Source organism: Magnolia sinica, chromosome 13, assembly GCF_029962835.1.
Source record: "Magnolia sinica isolate HGM2019 chromosome 13, MsV1, whole genome shotgun sequence".
Taxonomy (NCBI): domain Eukaryota; kingdom Viridiplantae; phylum Streptophyta; class Magnoliopsida; order Magnoliales; family Magnoliaceae; genus Magnolia; species Magnolia sinica.
The window spans coordinates 48,380,466-48,388,626 of NC_080585.1; the positions used below are offsets into that span (position 1 = coordinate 48,380,466).

The window sequence follows — 8,161 nt, forward strand, 5'->3', positions numbered from 1 at the left end:
CAAATGAGTTGATCCAGGTTAAGGTAAGTCAACTTAGCTCCTTGCAATGATTAACCCTGAGTTAGTGTAATTAAATATTTAGTCAGTTCCTTAGTTGTAAGTAGGTGAATGACATTGGTGCAGATCATTTTCATTAAGAAGGATATATCATTTCGAGTCGAGCTGAATCTGAGTTGACTTGGATTTTTGGTAAGCAAACCATACTCTATCTAGAATGTTCATTATAACCAATTAGTGGCTAATTTAGGATTTGAGGTTACACATTTTTTTTTTTGGATTTAAATTACGCTTTAGTTTCCTAGTTACACCAATTTGAATCTAACTTGGATACACATTGGGAAACTTAATCATTTGGGCGCATCTAGACCTATTCTATCCTAACCATTGACATGAGATATTCTAGGTTAATTGAGTGTTTTGAGTCCTTTGATGATCTCCAACCAAGCAAAAAATAAATCTATGCTCTAAGGTGAGGACTCACCCTTTGAGCTTCCCACTTAAATTCACCAATCTGGACATAAATGATGCTTTAATTTTATGAAGTTAGTAGCTCTAAATTATCTCCTAGTTCACTTATCTTATTATATAATTTTGCCAATATGTCGTGTGATTAACTCATTTAAGGAATAATTGTTATGTCTCTTTAGTGTTAGCAAATATGAATGAATTGGTTGCCACATGTTACCTTAGGTTGTAGGGTTTGTTAATTAGTTAAATGTGATCATTTGTGATTATCTTATGGACTGAATGAAACATGTTAAGGTCTTACCATCTTGCGGTCCATGGTTGCCTTACATGGCTTGGATCACACCTTGCCTTATATGGCTTAGACCGCATGTTTGCCTACATGGCTTGGATTGTTTAGTTGTCCTTCGTGGTGTTGATGGATTAATGGTGCCCTCTTGTGGTTGATGATTACATTCACATATTTTATTGCTTCCTAGCCATCTTGCGGTGTTCAATCATACTAAGATTTTCGAGTGGAGCTGAAGTTTGCTTGTCGATTTTCTAGCCATTTTGTAATGTTTACATATGATGTGATTTTCGGGTGGTCTAGGGTTTGTATGTTGTTTGTCTCTTCATCTTGCGATGTTCAGTCGTACCATGCTTTACGGGTGGAGCTTAAGTTCACTTATCGATTTTCTAGCCATCTTGTAGAATTCACGTATGATATGATTCCTGGGTGAAGTAGAGGTTTAAAGGTTGATTTTCTTTTCACCTTATGGATTTCACTTGTACCATGATTTCTGGGTGGACCTAAAGTTTGCTTATCGATTTTCTAGCCATCTTGCCGAGTTCACGTACAATGTGATTTTCGGGTGTAATAGAAAGTCGTATGGTTGATTATTTGATTATCTGGACATATTTTCTTGTTACGATTGCTATTATATTTTTCTTATGATGAGATTACGTTGGTTGACATAATTTTTGAATGTATGCTCATGAATTGCCCTGTTTAATATATCTATCCTCATGACTTGCGATTTATACTATATTATAAATGATGAGTTGCAATCTTAGAGGGTGCCCCTCACTACGATAGTCATTGACGCTATCGAACCGTAATAGTTGATGCAGGCGTAGGGTGAGCCAGCACCATTCATTGGGTTGATAGAGCAGAACAGGTAGCTAAGGAGCTAGACGGGGTCCCTGCGGCCCATATTGAGCTCCACCACTAGTTGATAAATTCCTGTCTTTGCTTATATGAACTTTGTATTTGGAATCGTATAAGTCCTGTATGGGCGCTGCACGTAAATTTTCATTATGGTTGGAATGTTTTTATTCAATGCATGGTTTATTTTAGCTTCGTTGCTATTAACTCTGATTAATGATAAACGGTTCAAATTTACACTAAATTTTATAGGCTAAAACTCGAGTTTTGGAGAACGAGTCATATACTTGGGTTCAAAAAATCGGGGCATTACAGTTGCTCTTTTCAGGCTGGCGACAGTCGTCTTTAGCAGTTTTACTTGATGTATTCCGTTGCGTTCTAGGCCGCTGGAGTGTTGTCTCTGTGGTGCTGGCGGAGCTCTTTTTAGGCTTAATTGAGTGCTCGCTCAGACATACCCGTATATTCTGGGGTTGCTGCTCATTTCTTCAGGTATTTTTTGCTTTTGTCCTCTTTTCTTTTCACTGTTATGTTATTTGCTTGCAACTTAAGCTTGACTCGTACCTTTTTCTAGTATGGTTGTGGGAGCACCTTTATATGACCCCTCTGCTTGTGTGGCCTGACTCTCGTCGTGGTGATGTGCTATCTTTATTGCTTGATGGCCTTCCTCTTGGTGTGGAGGCCACTGAGTCACTGTATCGTCGTATGCTAAATTAGCTGGGAAGCTCCATAGTTCTGCTATATGCCTTTGATCTGTAGCGTAGCTCGCACTCCTTTGTTGTTGCTAGGCCTCTGAGGATACTGCTCCTATCATCCACTCATTTTCCCTGACAATTTGGCTTCTGGCAGGATGTTCCCGACTTTGCCATTTTTGGATTTAGGCATGCTCCTCTTCTTTTTGGCCTGATTGCTTTGTACCGACAAGTTTGGATTTCCTGGCAGGACTGCTTAGAGGCGGCAGCCTTGGAGTTCGAGTCTTGGGCTCCTCTTTTAATGATAGTGCCATACCAGCGATGGGTGGCAGAGCAATCACTTTATCATCAGGTCCCTGGTTGGCACTTGACGGATGAGGTTAATGATCGAGATATGGCTGGTGATACTGATTCATCCTCCTCAGGCGTTAAGGATTCATTTAAGGCATTTAGGAAGCAGCCTTTTATTGACCCATCGTTTCTGCTTGCGACGCACGACCATCTTATATTTAAGCTTACCATTCTTCGTCACTCCTACGAGAATATGGTCTGTCGGCTGGCAGTGGGGCGGAGGTATGATGAGAGCATGCTTGCTTCTCATCGCTTGGAGAGGGACGAGGTCATCGCATGGAGGTGGAGCAACTTAGGCAGAGATTGTCGATGTACGAAGGATAGAGGCTTACTTGAGATCCTTGCCTTGATCAGCTGCTTGTCTTGTATGCATGAATGCTTTTTGTTTTTATTTTTGTAAATAGAAAGACAAACGATGTAAAAAACTTTTGAAAAGAAAAGATTTTTTTTTATGTGTCAAACTTGTTAATGCTAGCTCATGTTTGGATTTATGCTTTGGATGATTGGGATCAGAATATTGGGCTCAACCCACATTGTGTTCAGTAGCCTGGGTTGTGTACTAGAGATCTTGGTTCCCTAAGGGTGTGTCCAGGATCGTGTCCTTTGGATTTGAGTAGAGTCTGATAGAATACTGATCTAAAATTGATCCTTTCCTTGTACCTCGTTGTTGCGCTGGCGGCTTCGGCTTCTTTTGTACCTGCACTTTTATTTTTGTTTGTTTGTTCTTTATTTAACCATTTTTGTCTATAGCGCCCTTTTGGGTTTTCACTATGACTAGCTTTCCTGTTATTTTTGTCCGTAGCGTCATTTCATATTTGCACTACATCCCAGGTTTTTTTTATCTTGCCTGCCCCTTGACAGCTGTGCTGTTTTTACCCTTGACACATTTTCAGGTTTTCACCAAGTCCGCTACATGCCCGCTGTTTTTACTCGAGCCGCCCTTTCAGGTATTCAACTCACCATTTTTGCTTAGGCATGCTTTTCTCTCTCTTTTTTTGAAGTGCCAGAAGAGACGGAGAGGTTTCCTTTATAGCCGGCCGATTGGTTGCCCTCTTGTCCCTGTCTTTGATTACAATCATAAGCTGTTTTATGTTGATTGAATTACTTAGGGATGACCTTATTTTCCCTTTTGTCTTCCTTTTGAGGTTTTCTGTCTTTTCCTTCTTTCTCTTTCTTTTTCTTTTTCTTTATTTCTTCTTCTTTTTATAGGTATTTTTGATGGGAGAGATGACAAATATTTATTCATTTTTTTTTGTTTGGGGATTTATTTATTTTTGGTCTGGACGAAGTGATGGATATTCTTTGGTTTTGGTGGACAAAGAGTGCTTTTCCCTTCTTTTTTTTTATTGGGGGCAGTGATGGGTACAGCTTTGCGATTGTAATCATTGACAAGGTTAGGTATAGTTACCCATAATAGATTTTCACATTGTCAGCATTGATGGGCTCGGGAAGGTCTTCTCCTCTCAGACTAGTGAGTCGAAGAGCGCCTCCTGGGAGTACCTATCAAATGATCAACGGTCCGTCCCATGAGGGTTTGAACTTTCCTTTGGGATCTGGCAATTGTGGCGCTAAGATGCGCTTCATAACCATGTCGCTGACTTTAAAGCTCCTCTTTCGGACAATTTTGTTGTAGGCCCGTGCGATCCTTCTTTAGTAGCATTGCAAGTGACTTAGCACACGCATGCCCCTTTCATCTGCCAGATGCAGTTGATCGTATCTTACTTGTTGCCACTCACCTTCCTCGACTTCACTTTCCAGTAATATTCGGAGTGATGGGATTTCGATTTCAACTGATAGCACTACTTCCATTCCATATGCGAGTTCGTATGGAGTTGCACCTGTAGCAGACCGTACAGACGTCCGATAAACCCAGAGTGCATATGGGAGCATTTTCGACTAGTCGCGAGACGTCTTGACCATTTTCTCCAGTATGCAGATGATAGTCTTGTTTTGGCTTTGACCCCGCCATTCATTTGAGGGCTGTAGGGGCTTGACCGATGACGTTGAATCTTAAATTTGTCGAGGAAATCATCCATCCTTTTATTGACGAACGGAGTCCCGTTGTTTGTAATAATGGCATGAGGAACCCCGTACCGGCTGATGATGTTGTTCTTCATAAACTTGATTGTGTAAGATGCTGCGATGGTGTTATAGGATGCTGCCTCTATCCATTTGGTGAAGTAATCTACCGCCACCAAGATGTGGTCATGTCCGTTTGAAGCTTTGGGGTTGACTTTGCCGATGATGTCAAGTTCTCATATAGAGAAGGGCCATGGTATCGTCAAGTTATATAATTTGGAAGCAGGCACATGGATCTGGTTCGCATGCTCTTGGCACTTGAAGCACTTCCTGACGTGTTTGCAGCAATCTGTTTCCATCGTTAGCCAATAGTAGCTGAGCTGTAGGATCTTCTTTACCATCGTATGTCCATTCATGTCTAGGCCGCATAGTCCTTCATGGATTTCTGACATGATCTAAGCTGCTTCTGTTTCATCCACGCAACGGAGAAGGACTTGATTGAAGGATCCTTTGTAGAGGATGCCCCCAGTGATCGTGAACTGGGCCGCTAGCCGCTGGATAGTGCGACGATCAGTTGATGCTGCTCCTTCTGGATACTTCTGTTGCTCGAGATATTCTTTGATATCTGTGTACCACGGTTGATCGTTCGAGGAGGTTTCAGCTTCGTCGATTTGCTGGCAGAATGCGGGCTCTTCCTGGAGTTCGACGGTGAGTTCCCATTCAGCAAATCCTCTCGGGATCTCCAACATTGAAGCAAGAGTAGCCAGAGCGTCCGCAAATTGGTTCTTGGCCCGGGTCATGTAAGAGAATGTGATCTCTTCAAATTCCTTGGTCAAGTTTTCCAGATAGACGTGATAAGGGATCAGCTTTTCATCCTTGGTCTTCCAGTCGCCATTCGCTTGATTGATGATGAGTTGCGAGTCTCCGAAAACTCGTGATCTCTTCACATTGAGGATGATGGTTTCTCTTAGACCAGCGATACATGCTTCACATTCAGCCATTTTGTTGGTGCAGTGGAATGCTAATCGCCTAGAGATGGGAATCGGGACGTCATTGGGAGAGTAGAGTATTGCTCCTACTCCACTTCCTTTTGAGTTTGCGGCTCTGTCGAAAAAGAGTGTCCACTCTCCTGCCTTTCTTTCTTCTTCTTCCTCGATTAGGAGGATATCCTCGTTAGGAAAGAAGGTCTTCAGTGGTTGGTAATCTGGCAGAGAGTGTGCTGCTAAATGGTTGGCCAGTGCTTACCCCTTGATTGCCTTCTGAGTGACATAGGTGATGTCAAACTCAGAAAGCAACAGTTGCCATTTTGCGATCTTACCTGTTAGTGCTGGTTTCTTGAACAAGTACTTTAACGGGTCCATGCGAGCGAGCAGGAGGATTGGGTGGGCGATCATGTATTGTCATAACCGTTGCATTACCCAAATTGTGGCAAGACACGTTTGCTCTAAGCTGGAGTATTTGGCTTCGTAGCTTGTCAACTTTCGGCTTAGATAGTAGATCGCTTGCTCCTTTTTTCCTATGTCGTCGTGTTGGCCAAGGATGCATCCGATTGCTTCTGTTGCGACGGAGATGTACAACAATAGTGGCCTACCTGAAGTAGGTGGCATGAGCACTAGAGGATTTAATAAGTACTTCTTGATCCTGTCAAAAGCCACTTGACAATCGTCATTCCATTCCTTTGGTGAGTACTTCCTTAAGAGCTTGAATATGGGCTCACAGATAGGCGTGAGTTGTGCGATGAACCGGCTGATGTACTGGATCCTTCGGAGGAAACCCCGAATCTCTTTTTCGGTATTGGGCAGTGTCATTTTGATGATTGCCTTGGTCTTGGTCTCATCCACTCAGATACCATCTTCACTGACGATGAAGCCTAACAGCTTGCCTCTGATTCCGCCGAAGACATTTTTTGTGGGTTGAGGCGGAGCTTGAACTTTTCTAGCCTGTCGAAATGTAACATCCCAGATTTTTTCCAACTTGGCAATGGACGTCCTTAGATTTGATGATCATGTTGTCCACAAAGACTTCCATTTCCTTCTTTATCATGTCATGGAATAAGGCAGTCATGGCTCGCTGATATGTGGCTCTCGCATTCTTCAGTCCGAAGGGCATAACCCGATAACAGAAGGTCCCCCACGGTGTGATGAAAGAAGTCTTCTCATGATCTTCAACGGCTATCTTAATCTGATTGTAGTCAGAGAAGTCCACTATGAAGGAGATCTTGTGTCTAGCAGTGTTATCTATCAGTGTGTTAATGTGAGGCAGAGAGAAATTATCTTTAAGACTTGCTTTGTTGAGGTCCCTAAAGTCGATGCACATCCTAACTTTACCGTCCTTTTTTAAAACTAGTATGATATTTATGAGCATTCCAGATAGTTGGAGACTATCAGGAATCCCACATTGTATTGCTTGATGACTTCATTACGGACCTTTAGGGCCCATTCTTGCTTCATTATTCGGAGCTTTTGCTTGACAGGCTTCATGTATGGCTTTGTTGGCAAGTAGTATATTACCAAATCTTCATTGACCCCTGGCATATCTTCGTAAGAGAAGACAAAGTTGGACAACCTCGGTCTCAAGAATTCTATCATCCTCTGCTTGTATTTCGGAGACAGTGATCTACTGATGCACACTTCTTTAGGGAGTTCTGGTGATCCCAAGTTCATAACTTTGAAATCATCTACCACAATGTTGGCTTTTGTTTCACACCTTTCGAGGGAATCCTCAAGTTCGAGAGCTGTATCATTATTTCCCTCATCCTGGGCTTCATTCAAACCCATGAGTTTGAAATCTAACTCTAGATCGAAATTGTATGAGTCAACCTCGAACTCTGGAGCTGTGTGTGGAGTGTTTGGCACAGTGATTTTTACAAGCTTTTCTGTTGTGTTGGATTTTTGAAGATTTTCTGATGTTTTGTGATTTTGAGAAATATTTGATGTTTTTATGATGTTTAAAATATCTGTTGTTTTTGTGTTTTAAAGGTTTTCTGATTTTTTTGTATCGCCAAGGGATCCCGAACAGGACGGTGTTGCAAACCATGATTGATCCTATCATGATTCGGGGTACCAACTGCTATTTACATTGACATTTTTTAAGGTCGACATCCGTGGATGGCCTACCGGCCGATTCAATCGTTAGGGGGATGGCTGTTAAGCTTGGTTCTTTCCCCCTTTCAATCCTGTTGCTCTGCTCTATTTGTACCTGTGGGTCATCTTTCCTTATGACCATGATGTCTGCTAGACAGGGTTTAGAGTCAGAGTTTGATCCGGTCTCTTCTCTCAGAAGTTGGAGCTCCTTGGGCTCCTCGGGTCCACATTGTGGTGGGATCCTAATTTTTGTCCAGTCAAGGGAAGGCCATTTCCCTTTGTCGATCCAATGGATGGGCTGCTTCTATCCCTTGTGTTACTGAGTTGTTGGTGATGGTGTTTCCCCTTGACTGTAGGTGGGGATGGGTGCCCCCCCGTTCTTGCCTGGGTGACTTGTAATGAGCACT

General features: G+C 42.4%; 1 pseudogene; it reads right to left on the reverse strand.

Moving 5' to 3' along the window:
• Positions 1-4,302: 4,302 nt before the first annotated feature.
• LOC131224271 (uncharacterized) lies at positions 4,303-6,479 on the reverse strand (annotated as a pseudogene).
• Positions 6,480-8,161: the final 1,682 nt, after the last annotated feature.